The following is a 12,104-nucleotide window of genomic DNA, read 5'->3' as shown; positions in this document are numbered from 1 at the left end:
TCCAAGTTTTTTTCTGGCCAATGGCACCATTTTCGAAAGTAATCATCAGCATGGTAAAAGCCTCGGTAACTTCGGAGAGCTCTATTTTCGGACTGCTCCCGCGCGTTGTCGTGTCTTTCATTTTTTCCCATTCATGCCGCCGGTTCACAAGATATCCCGAGTCCATCAGGTACGCAGTACGATGGCGGCCTGGAAGCTGCTACATCCATGAAGTCCGCACTCAATGTGTCCCGCAGCGGCCCGCGAAGCTTGGGCGCTGGCGAAAAGTCTAATAAACTACAAAAAAGCTTAGGCTATGTATGCTATGCGAGGTAGCATCCTGTCATACGCCATGACACCGCACGGGCACGCGGAACACGACGGATGCGACATCAGCAAACCACCAGTGAAGGAACTTTGGTCAAGGGATACCTATGACTGCATGCATTCCGATCCTGGTGGAAGGAGGCGGTGTTTTCAAAAGCACTTGCCCCTGGACCCGTCAGAGTGCCAGAGTCGCCCACGCCGATTCCTATTGATGCTCGTGCGTTGGCATCTCGACAGATCTTGTCCTACTATGGCCTGTATTCGATCAAGGTTGAAACCGGAGAAAAATGTCTTTCCACTAGCACCTATCGCCACGATGAAAGTTGACATGATAGCATGCTTGAATGCACGCAACGCGCCGGTCGCAAGAGGTCTGGGGCGAGGAACGTCGTGTTTCTCAATTCGGCCGCGTCTACCGTGTTCGCAATCACAATACTCACTTGCTCTGGCTGCAGACCGGGAGTTGCAACGAGTTACCTATGGAGCGTAGACGCAAAGCCATTCTGGGCGCAGACAGTTGGCGAAAGCCATGCGCATTTGCAATAGCCTCGTTGGTTAGACTGCGCGCCCGCTGCACTGTAACGAACGGGACTTGCTAAGCAACCCCAACCCCGATGCTAACATACTGAGAGCTAATAACTAAGCCACGTATGTATCCATGTTGGCCTCGGGCTGTACGGATAGAGTAGAGAGTCTTGCGCTGGCAACAAAGATGGCTGTGCTGGTCTGTGAGGATGGCTTGTGAATGCCGGTGCGAGTCATCCCGGTCCCCACTGCAATGTCGCTCAAGGTGAAGGCCCCCACGTAGTGAGTGTGTAATAACCCCGAGCCTGTCGTACTCGGGCCTGGGACAATCTGGAAGTAGAATGTCAAGTAAAAGCTGCGCGTAAACATTGCCGTCAAGGGGAACGTCACCAGAAGCCCTTCCCCAGGAACAGCACCCTGTTTAATGACCGCGGAGGCATCATAGCCCCGACCTGCACAAGAACGACAGCGGCAGTCAAGAAAGCAAAACACAACAAAACCGCTCAGACGACCTTGAATATATGATCTCATCTCACTGAAGAGCAAGCGGCAAACTCACAATGGGAGGTATCAGGAGGGCAGTGCCCAGCGGATAATCCGCTGGGCAAGCAACAAATCCGCAGCGGATTTGTTGCTGTTACCTTTCATTTAAACGATTTGCAATCTCGACATATCTGCGGACACCGAGCTTGATGCCTCGCCACTCGAGTATGAGACAGGAGGGTAGACTGCTGCCTCTAAGGGTGATCCCCTAAGACCAGCCAATATGACGCAGAACGAAGGTGAGCCAAGGGGCAGATTGATCCAGAAACCCATGCTCCAGATTAGTCTGGCCGAGTCTGTCAATAAGCCACCTAAAGGAGATCTCACTAACGATGCCACGCCAAATATACTTGTTTGAGATCATGAAAAACAAGACGGGGCGTAACTTCATCGGAGGGCCAGCTCCAAGATATCAATTGCTCCAGAGTACAACATAGCCCCTCCTACAGCCGCAATAGTACGACCGGCGATCGTTGCTATCGAGCGAGGGGCACAAACTAGTGAACTGACCCGAAAGGTAATGAGACCAGTAAGGTAAGGCGTGAAATTTGCCCAAAGGAAGTTGTAACGTGGTTTACTACGGACAGCTGGATACGAGCTCCGGCACCACCAAGCATCGTCCAGCGGGTGAAGATCATCCTTGATACCCGGGATAGCCGTTGCTCATGACAGTCCATTAGCCAAGTGATTCATACTTGGCTTTGCAATGTTGACTACGGAAAAAGGATGATATTGTCCATTGCAGCCGCGAACAAGACCAAGCAGAGACCGGTGCTTAGCAACACGACGATAGCCGAACGCTGGAGCTTTATGTCCATCGCTGGTTTTGTGACACATGCATGGCTTTTCTAATGTCACCGGCATCGTGTTCTTGGTCAATCTTCTCTATGCTGCTGGTAACGTCCTTTGTTACCTAGTAAGCTTTGGCGGTCAGACGGTGGACAGCAGACGCTGTGGTCAAGGGGCCTCTGGTGTATTAAACGACTAAGACCGAATCTTTTGTGGTAAGCCGTTTGCCTACAAAAAGGCGCGTAGAAGTCAGTGAAAGCCGCGGATTTACTGTTTCAGCGGTATTGAGTTTAAGCTTGGGCCGTAAGCTCTGCCTACGGGTCCTCGGAACATTTTCATGCGGCGATATAGACTACCCAGGCCTTGTCTTAATTACCCGACTACAATACCTCTTCGGGATTCAACTACATTACCTGGAGCATCTGAGCCATCTGCCCTTGCAAAATACGCTGAAGGGTCAGATGGTGAGCACAGGGGCCACGTGAATGTCATTCACTGTGAGGAGATCAGATTTGTGGTTCATTCACCACCAAGTAGTCTGCTTATGACTTTTTCATGTAATCTCTGGTGTGCTGCTATGCACTGAAATTTCTGCGTTGGAGTTACTAAGTCACTGGCTTCGAAGGACGAAACTTTTAAGACCCGTTATTGGTGATCTCCGCAAGCACTGTTTTGAGTAGCAGGATGCAATCTGGCGACCGGAGCCATCGTGAATTCCGTGGCTAAAGTTGTTCTGACCTGATTCAGGGACAGGGCGTCAATCATCAATGCGATGGCTTCCACGACAAACTACTAACCATGTATACTCATACATCCACTAACCCTTTCCGCCTCACGAGCCTCCGCGCTCTGCAATTTGAAAGATCCTCCTCAGGCTTCAAGTGTGGCTGGACAGTGCCATATGTTGGGTTCAGCATTTCTTGGATTTGAAGCCTGGCACCCCGTCAGAAGGAAACGGCCACTGGTGAGAGTGATGGGCCTCGGAACATTTCTGATCAGTGTACCTGCAGTTGCAAAGCTGTTAGTAAAACCAATTCAGATCTTGGGTGGGTTACCCCCAACAATGGGTTTCATGTGTTATGCATCGTTGGATAAACTACCTAATCAGACTTCCCTATGAAACATTGCTGTGTTGACTCCTAGGTGGTTTTATGATGTATCGTGATGAGATGAATTGCTGCACCTGGTGATCAAAGGAGGCATCGCTGCCAGGTCTCGTGCAAACATCTTGGACAGTCAAAGACACAGCTTCCATGATCGATATCCCCTCTACATCGAAGCATGACCCAGACCAAAATCCCTAAAAATGTACATGCAGTCATTGCACGAAATACTCATCAACGTCGAAGAAAGAACCCCCAGAGTCGTGAGGATATTCAGCTCAAGCTCCATCCATGGGATAGAGACTACGAAGCTTGCAGCCGGATGAGGGGGAGAAACGGTTGCCATCAAAACGGTAAAGACGTGGGTGAACGTGCTTGGGAATAGCAAATCGCGGAAATCAATATGTTAGTTATATTTCCCATCGAGTGACAAGATCAATCGCAGATTTTAGACGCTGAGACCGAGCCAGGATGATGTATCACATCCACACCTTCTCGAAGCTAACGGTTTGTGTTCTGTGCCACAAAAAAAAAAGAAAAAAAAAAGGCCCGGTGTACATGTGGGAAGGAGAAACCATCCGAAAGTCACCAAACCGTGTGCACAGTCAACGCGAACGTGGTCCTACTTTAACGAAATTGGTCAAAGTGTGACTGACAACAAATCTTAACCCAGATCTTATTAGAAGCTCGCTGGTTCCATAAACAATCTTGCATGAGAAATCTTCGCCTAGGAACGTCCAAAATCACTTCCAAATTCTGAATTTCATCATGACACGTCGCGGAGTTGAGGTACAATCATTGAACAGCTTCGCCCAACGGAAACGAACCCATGAGGGACGCGTGGATGCTAATGCGGGCGAACATGTTCCGGTCAAAATCAACAAGACGCAATATGCCATCATTAACTCGTTAAGGGAAGCTGGCTCCTTTGTACCTGAAGCGGAAGTTTTGCCAGACACAGATCTTGCAGAGGTCCTTACCAATAGTGGGCTGGACAGCGCAGGCCTGCTTATTTTCAAGGCAGCTTTGGAGAAACGACTGTCGTTGCCATCGCCAATACCAATAACGGCGCTGATATCAGCCAAGACGGTGCGTGCTGTCGAGGTCGAAATCATGAAAACATCGATACAAAGCAATCGCGGGCTACTATTACCGTTCGCCACAGAGGGCTCAAAGACGCCGTTATTCCTTTTCCCGCCTGGAGGGGGCGAATTGAATTGCTGGATTGAGCTAATCCGCTATTTGCCCAACCGCCCCGTCTATGGCCTCCGGCTTCGTGGGCTTCAACCGGGCGAAACGGCATTCGAGAGCATTGACGAAATGGTAAGATCATACGTGCTGGAAATACGCCGAGTAAAACGCCGAGGACCATACGCGCTATTAGGAATGTGTTTTGGAGGCAATGTGGCGTACGAGGTGGCCAAGGAGCTTGAACACCAGGGAGAAGTTGTTGAATTCACTGGAGGCATTGACAACGCGCCGTACATCACCCAGATGAGCTTTGCCGCACTCCGATTTTTCATTATCGACTTACTCGCTACGCGGCGTCTGATCACTACTGCCGAACAAGCTAGTTTGAAGCAAGAACTTCACGATGCCGACCCTGCAACATTTCCCAAATTCGTCATGCGCCGGTTTCGGACCCGACTCCAGACTGCGGGCATAACGCGTGAGAGGCTTGAGGCATGGTACCGTGTGTTCTCTGGCACGGCTCACATGGCAGATGGATATACCCCGGAAGGTAAAATTGAATCTTACACCTCATTTTGGGCCTGTCCGCTGCCTGAATGGGGCATATCACAAGAAGAATGGCAGGTGAGAATCAAGGCCTGGGAAGATCTGAGTCATCGAGCGGCTTTCCACTTCATTTCTGGCGGGCATTATACAGCGTTGTCCAAAGAGCATGTCGTCGGCTTCCAAAAGGTCCTTAACGCGGAACTTGAGTGCCGTGGATCTTGACCTAGCGCAATACAACAAACTGCCCCTTGTCCTTTTTGATATGTTGTTTCAAATGTGTCATTGAAAATGCAGTATCGTTTTCGTAGCCTTTATCCTACTGATACATGCTAGCTCTGGCGACAGCAGAGCAAACACGAGCAGAGGTCGAAGCCATCTTACCATCAAGCTCATCATACATGTCCCTTGCCTGCCGAGACAGTGTGTAATCTCTACCATCCGACTGCGACGATTCTCTCGGGTCGCCTGTACAGTTGTTGATTCTCTCTCTCAGATCTCGGATTACCCCGGCTTTGCGCGAAATTGCGGTCGTGACCAGGCGACGTGCTATCATGTTGCTGTCGTCTTCGCCTAGGGCAACGCGTCCGAGAACAAATTGCGAACTCCTAGCATCCTTGGTTCTGCCATCCGATCTTCTATCCAATAGTTCGTTCATGATCTCAGGGGGCGTCTGTTTTCCCTCTCGATCTGCACGATGTGCATATGCTGTTTGGGCTGCCTCCAAAAGTAGCAGGATTGTTTCCAAAGTCGAGTGTATAGTGGCCATTACAGCCAAGTCGTCGTAGCAGCGCGAGCAGTCGCGTGTTTGTTGTATGAGACATGAGATATTCCAGTCCAAACTGATTATTTGTTCAAGGGTGAGAAAGCCCTCGTTCCGGGGTCGGTAGAATGCAATATTCAAGGCGCCCATGGTCTGATCAAAACGACAAGAGCAGCTGGAGTCTTTCGTACCCATGATGGCCACTTGATGTGAATGTTCTGCCAGAGGCTTGCCCACCGAATCAGCGTGAGGAGTTGCGGAGCAGTCCGCAGACATATACAAGATGTTGAACGGCTTTGGGAAGGAATCCTAGCCAAATTAAGAAATCAATCCTTGGGTCTTCGGAAGAGGCGTTTCATCATCAAGAAAGCGGTAGGGCGAGTCATGAATTCACCCTTTCCCCCATTTCTCCGTAAAGTTATAGCAAGCGTTCAGTCGGTGTCTCGCTAGGAGAGGTTGCGCCAAAGCTTAAGAGGAGGTCGACGCGTGGCGGAGAAATTGCCTCGGATAGAACAATAGGGTTTTGAGAAAGCCCATATGTTGAAGACAACGCCATTCTCAACGCAGCGCATTAGTCGCGGAAATGCAAGCTCTAATCTAAATGTTTCCCTGGCCGCTACCTGCCATGCAGCCTCAAGGAAGTCTAGACGGCAACTTTTCATCGACTGCACCTACGCCAGGGCTGCTGGATTGGCGAACGATTCGACGAGCGAACCACCAAAAGTAGAGTTACTGGTTGCGGTTTCGCCCCCCTGTTCCTGCATAACCTGTCATCCCTCTTCGGCGTCGGCATTCGGATACTTTTTGTAATCGTATTCCGGCCTGGAGGATGTTTTCATAAGAGCTGCTGAGACTGCTAGAAAACCAGAACTACAGTCATAAGTCCTCCAGCACATCCTGAATTGTTACTCAGCTAGACATTCGAAATCACTCATGGAACAACAACCGGAGACAACGCTCAGTAGCTGCAAGGGCAACAATCGCGACGCGGACAACAGCACCTGCAGCGAAAGACTGCCAAGGTTCAGAGCCTCGTGCGACTCTTGTACTCGATCCAAGCTTAGATGCGACGGAGGCAAGCCATCCTGCGGTCGGTGTTCCGACCGGGACGAGTCCTGTGTCTACAGTCGCATAGGACGTGTAGGACGGCCTCCCCGTCTACCGGCCTCACAGCCGGGCCAAGCCCAATCTCATTGCACCGCAAGAAATAAAGCAAGTAGGAGTCACCGCCGTGCCACGATCAATGAGTTTCCAACCACCAAAGACCTTACGAATACTACCCAAGGGCCTTCTGGTCATTCTAAGGGGCGGCCGAAAGATAATCTCAAGACCGCCTGCTCAGATGACATCCGATCCCAGGAATCAACCCATGAGAGTAACGAAAACGACTGTATATCGGTACAGACAACCATATTTCTAGATCCATGGCTTTCGTCGCACGGTGATGAAGATTCTCCAAGCGGAATTCAACATCTCCTGACACCAATATCGGACGATTCCATGGTAGCTATGACTTCAGTAAGCGGCAAGTTTCAAAATACTAAGCCGACGGGAATACATGGCGATTACATACAAGAGGAAGGCCTAGACTTTGATGCTTTTGATCTTCGAGTGATTACGCCAAGTTCTGCACCGGCAGGCACGACCCGTTTCCAAGACGAAGACTTGAAAATGATGGACCTCGGATTTGACGACATCATGGACCCCGACTTCGACATCGACATCGATTTCATATCCAGTAATGAATGTCTCGCACCTCAGTCACAATCACCTTCGACACAGCAAGGGATATGGAAGGACGACGCGATGTCGGAAACCCCAGTCATTGGTGACCTTGAAAACATATGGAACCAGATTATGTCAGGCACATCGAAGCTGCAGCGGGTTGTTGGCTCTATTGCGCCAGCATTGTCTCGTCCATTTGGACCAGACAAGAAATGTTCTTGCCCAACACTCATTGGCAGGCTCCAACTTCTGGCCATACACCCGCGATTGTCTCCCCAAAGACAGGCCGGACACCGTCGCTACGGCCACAATCGTCTTCGGCAATTGCCACTCGACTTACTAGTCTTTCTTGACGACGCCGTATACCAGACAGTTGTAACAGTTCGTTCATGCGGGGTGTGTGGAAACGCGCCGAGGGCATTGCTTACACTTTGCCTCCACGTCGACTGGCTAGTCGATGTGCTGAAAGAGACGTTGGAGACGGGCCTACCTGGTCTTTCAACGCCGGCGTCAGTTTCAAGCACCCAGTCCTTAGTCCTGCCAGGAAAGCAAGGGACCGCATCTGGCATTGAAGAGCTCAGAGCTGACGGTGTGTCGGGACGGTCGAATGGAAAGGGCACTCTTGGAGGATATGGTGATCTGAACGACACACTTCCGTTGAGCCTGGGGTCTTTTCAACTGGAGGGAGAGCTCTGGAAAATATGCATTCGAGAGCTCTTGAAGGCCAGACTCAATCGTCTGTCGCTACTCTTAGAGGAGGTCTTTCACCATGAAGGAATCAGGGACCGCGTGAGGAACACGCTGAAAGATACGGACTACGATGCCCGATCCCCGCTCGACAAGGCTGTGAGAAGCCTAGCAGGAGATATTTACTCCAAGATCGAGTTTCTCTTTGGCATGCTAGAGCTTTGGCAAACTTGCTAGAATACCCTATGCCATAGTTGAATTACATTAGCGAAGAACTAAACTGCAACTTTGGATCAAGACTCTTCATGATATTCACAACACGAAGAATTCTTTTTGGAGTCAAACTACACTGGGGGCTTGATATTGTCCGTCAGTCTTTCATCATGTGCTTAACGAGAAGGTTTAACAAGCAGTTCAGAACGGAAGAGTGGGCCGAGAAGTGACCTCCTTGCGTGGCACGATAGGCTCACGGAGAACGAAACGAGGGCGGCACCCCGCCCGCATAGTGGACCCTGAGCCAGGCATTCGGTGCGTGCAACATCTGCGACCCCGCAGCGGAGGCAGCATCCGGCCACAACAACCCTGTAGCTTAACGTACCGCACGTACCTATCCTGTTCGTAGACTCTCGTTAGATCTGCACAAAGCTGCAACAGGGACCTTATTGGCCAGGGTCCATGCAGCTGTGGGTGTCTCCTCTGCTCCATCCCGGTCTATGATTTTTGGTCCAGTCAGTTAAGCGTGCTGGGGGGTTTACAAGGAGGGTTTTCTGCGAATCGAACGCGAGTCTGCGGTATCCCATCGGCTGCCACATGACGCCAAAAGATACGACTCGGTTATGAACCCAACTTTACCCCAAATGAAGAGAAAGTGAATTTTGAAAAATGGGTTAAGAAGCATCCAGTGCCTTTCCGTATCGTAATTGGCTCACCTCCGCATGGGAGGTTTCTGGCATTGTGTGGCAGCCGGCGGGAACAACACTGTTTAGGCAGCGTCTAGTTGCCTGGTGTACGAAAGTTCAAACCCTCGCGCATAAAGAGTGCCAAGAGACATTGCAACGGATGATAATGATAAGGTTTGGTGATGGAAAGACCATCAGTTCAATCGGATCACAAGAAAGTACCGAAATCACCGAGGAATCCAGGTTCATTCGGCGTATGCTTGCCAGGCGATCGACCATGACCCGACCGGACGAACTTTGTGATCTGGGCAATGCGGCCTTAAAATCCGATCTGATGTTGGGAACAGAGCAATGGTTAGAGTCTGTGCTGCCCATGAAAGGTGCGAAATGAAGAGGGGAAAACGAAGAGGAGTAGTCCGTAGTCTCGAAAGGGTTTGGGTCAGTGAACCGCTTAATAGACGGACAGTTTGGATGTCTGAGAACCTAGACGTAACGGCAGTATCCAACAAAATTTAGTTTAGCAAGAGTGCATGGGATATGCAGGAAGGATGAATCCTTCAAATGCATCCTGTCACATGGGCTGCAATCAAGGCGGGCTGTCATATGTACAAGCTAGAGCCTGCTCCACCAATCGACCAAATCTAGCGTATATCGTCGTTTGTGTGATATTTGATTCAAAACATAGTCTAGAAATTGCATGTATCCCGAACGAACATCAGACGTCGGTTTTCTTCTCTTGTCATCTATCTTCTACATTTTCAGGTAGTTCACCACATCACACACCAATAATTATAGAACGCCTTGCTAGTATAAGCGAGGGAGGCTTATTGAGGCGAGGTGAATAAGCTCACTGATCAAGAATCGAAGCTCAAATACCACGTTGTTTACTGAGGATGCTATGTCCTACTATGTGATGCAGTAAAACATTTTTCACACGCGCGGACGAGTCGAAGCAGAAAGGCTGTTTGAAACCTTGCCTCACATGAACATCTCGTTTCCCGCCGAACAATCATCCTGGGATAGAAGGAGCGCCAGGAACAAAAGCCCGACCATTAGTAACCTAGATCATCCGACCGAAGCTGATTTCCAAGCTGACAAATTAAAATAACGGCAAAGATCTTTTGGTGGGCAAAATCGCCTGCCCCACTTCTCTGAGATGTTAGTGCCGTGGATTTTATTCGCCGATACGAAGCAGCGCGGGAAATATACGCCATTTTCTCGGAACATAACGTTAAACAAGGAAGACAGAAACACGTTAGGATCCCTGGGAACATGAACGCATGGGAGAACTTGGGCGACTGAATTAATGATGTAGCCTCTTCCAGAGAAAGATAGCGTTCCGGAAGTGGTGAAGTCTCTTGACATTTCAATAGCTGAACTGGCTTGAAACAGTTACATCGTTAGACCAACAACCGTACAGCACACCAGAGCTTGACAGCACGGTATTATGGCCTCTACAATCTCTCTATCTGCGAAGCAGGGCACCATGAACTTGGCATGTCTTTCACCGATCGTTGGATCTGACTCCGACAGTGGCCTGGGAACGGATAGCAGCGCTGGACGGAGTCCGTTCCCCGAAAACACATTGGCTCCATGGTCGCCAAGCACAGTTCATGATGAGCCAGTCGCAGTGGTTGGAATGGCGTGCCGCTTTTCCAAAGTCGAATCACCTTCCCAACTTTGGGATCTCGTCACGTCAGGTCGTACAGGACGGACAAAGATTCCAGAGAGAAGTTGGAATGCAGAAGCCTGGTACCATCCGTCTAGGCAGCGGACGGGGCAGGTACGTCGTTGTGTGATTTCGCCCCAGCAACCCCAGGAAGGCTGGCGATGACTTTTGCCCCCTAAAACACCTATTTACTATTCGCAATGATTGCTCACTAGAGATATCCCCAGATCTGCACGACTTCAGGTCATTTTCTTGACGATATTTCAAGTTTCGATGCTCCATTCTTCTCAATCTCGGCCGATGATGCCGCATCCATGGATCCAATGCAGCGTCTTGGTCTTGAGATTGGCTACGAGGCATTTGAAAACGGTCAGCCACCCACGCCATGCAAGCCCGGGGAAGGCCATCCAAGAATGACCTAGATATAATCTTGGTCATTGTGGCTAACTTCTACAGCCGGAATTCCGATGGAAAAGTTGGCACGAAGCACTACTGGAGTATATAGTGGCGTGATGACCAATGACTACCAGATGTTGGCAGAAGGGGACCCGTCTTCCTTAGGGACCAACTCTGCAGCTGGCACTGGACGGTCGATGCTATCAAACCGCATATCGTGGTTTTTTGATTTACGCGGACCTAGTCTCACGATCGACACTGCATGCTCGTCAACCTTGTATGCGTTGCACTTGGCTTGCCAGTCCATTAAAACGGGAGAATGCCATCAGGTGGGTGCATTTCCTTTTTCCCATTACGAACATAGCTGCAGATAACGGTCCAGCGCTAAACGTCTATAGGCATTAGTGACGGGACATAATCTTATTTTGAATCCGAATTTCTTTTCCCAACTTTCTGCAATGCACATGGTTAGCCCAGACGGAATCAGCCACTCGTTTGACTCCTCAGCAAACGGATATGGACGTGGAGAAGGCATGGCTGGTGTTGTAGTCAAGCGGCTTTCCACTGCAATTGCTGACGGCGATGTCATTCGGGCCGTGATCCGGGCCACGGGAGTTAACTCTGACGGCAAGACTCCTGGGATTACTGTCCCAAGTGAAGAAGCCCAAGCCGACCTGATCAGGGAAGTATACGAGAGATCAGGACTGGACATGGCTCAAACGTCCTATTTTGAAGGTAGAATAACCGTAACGGCCTTGAAAACCTTGTGAACGTTTGCTGATACTCTCCCAGCGCATGGAACTGGCACACCAAAGGGGGTATGTAAATGATGCATTCTGGTACCCATTTGAGCGGAAGAATCAGGGATACCCTCGACTGACGCTCGCCTGGTAGGATCCTATCGAAATTCGTGCAATAGGTTCAACCATCGGTGCTGCTCGACGGGCTTCTGGAATGGGGCGGTT

This window comes from Colletotrichum chrysophilum, assembly GCF_026319265.1.
Source record: "Colletotrichum chrysophilum strain AFK26 chromosome Unknown scaffold_40, whole genome shotgun sequence".
NCBI classification, from domain to species: domain Eukaryota; kingdom Fungi; phylum Ascomycota; class Sordariomycetes; order Glomerellales; family Glomerellaceae; genus Colletotrichum; species Colletotrichum chrysophilum.
This window is presented reverse-complemented; position numbering follows the sequence as displayed.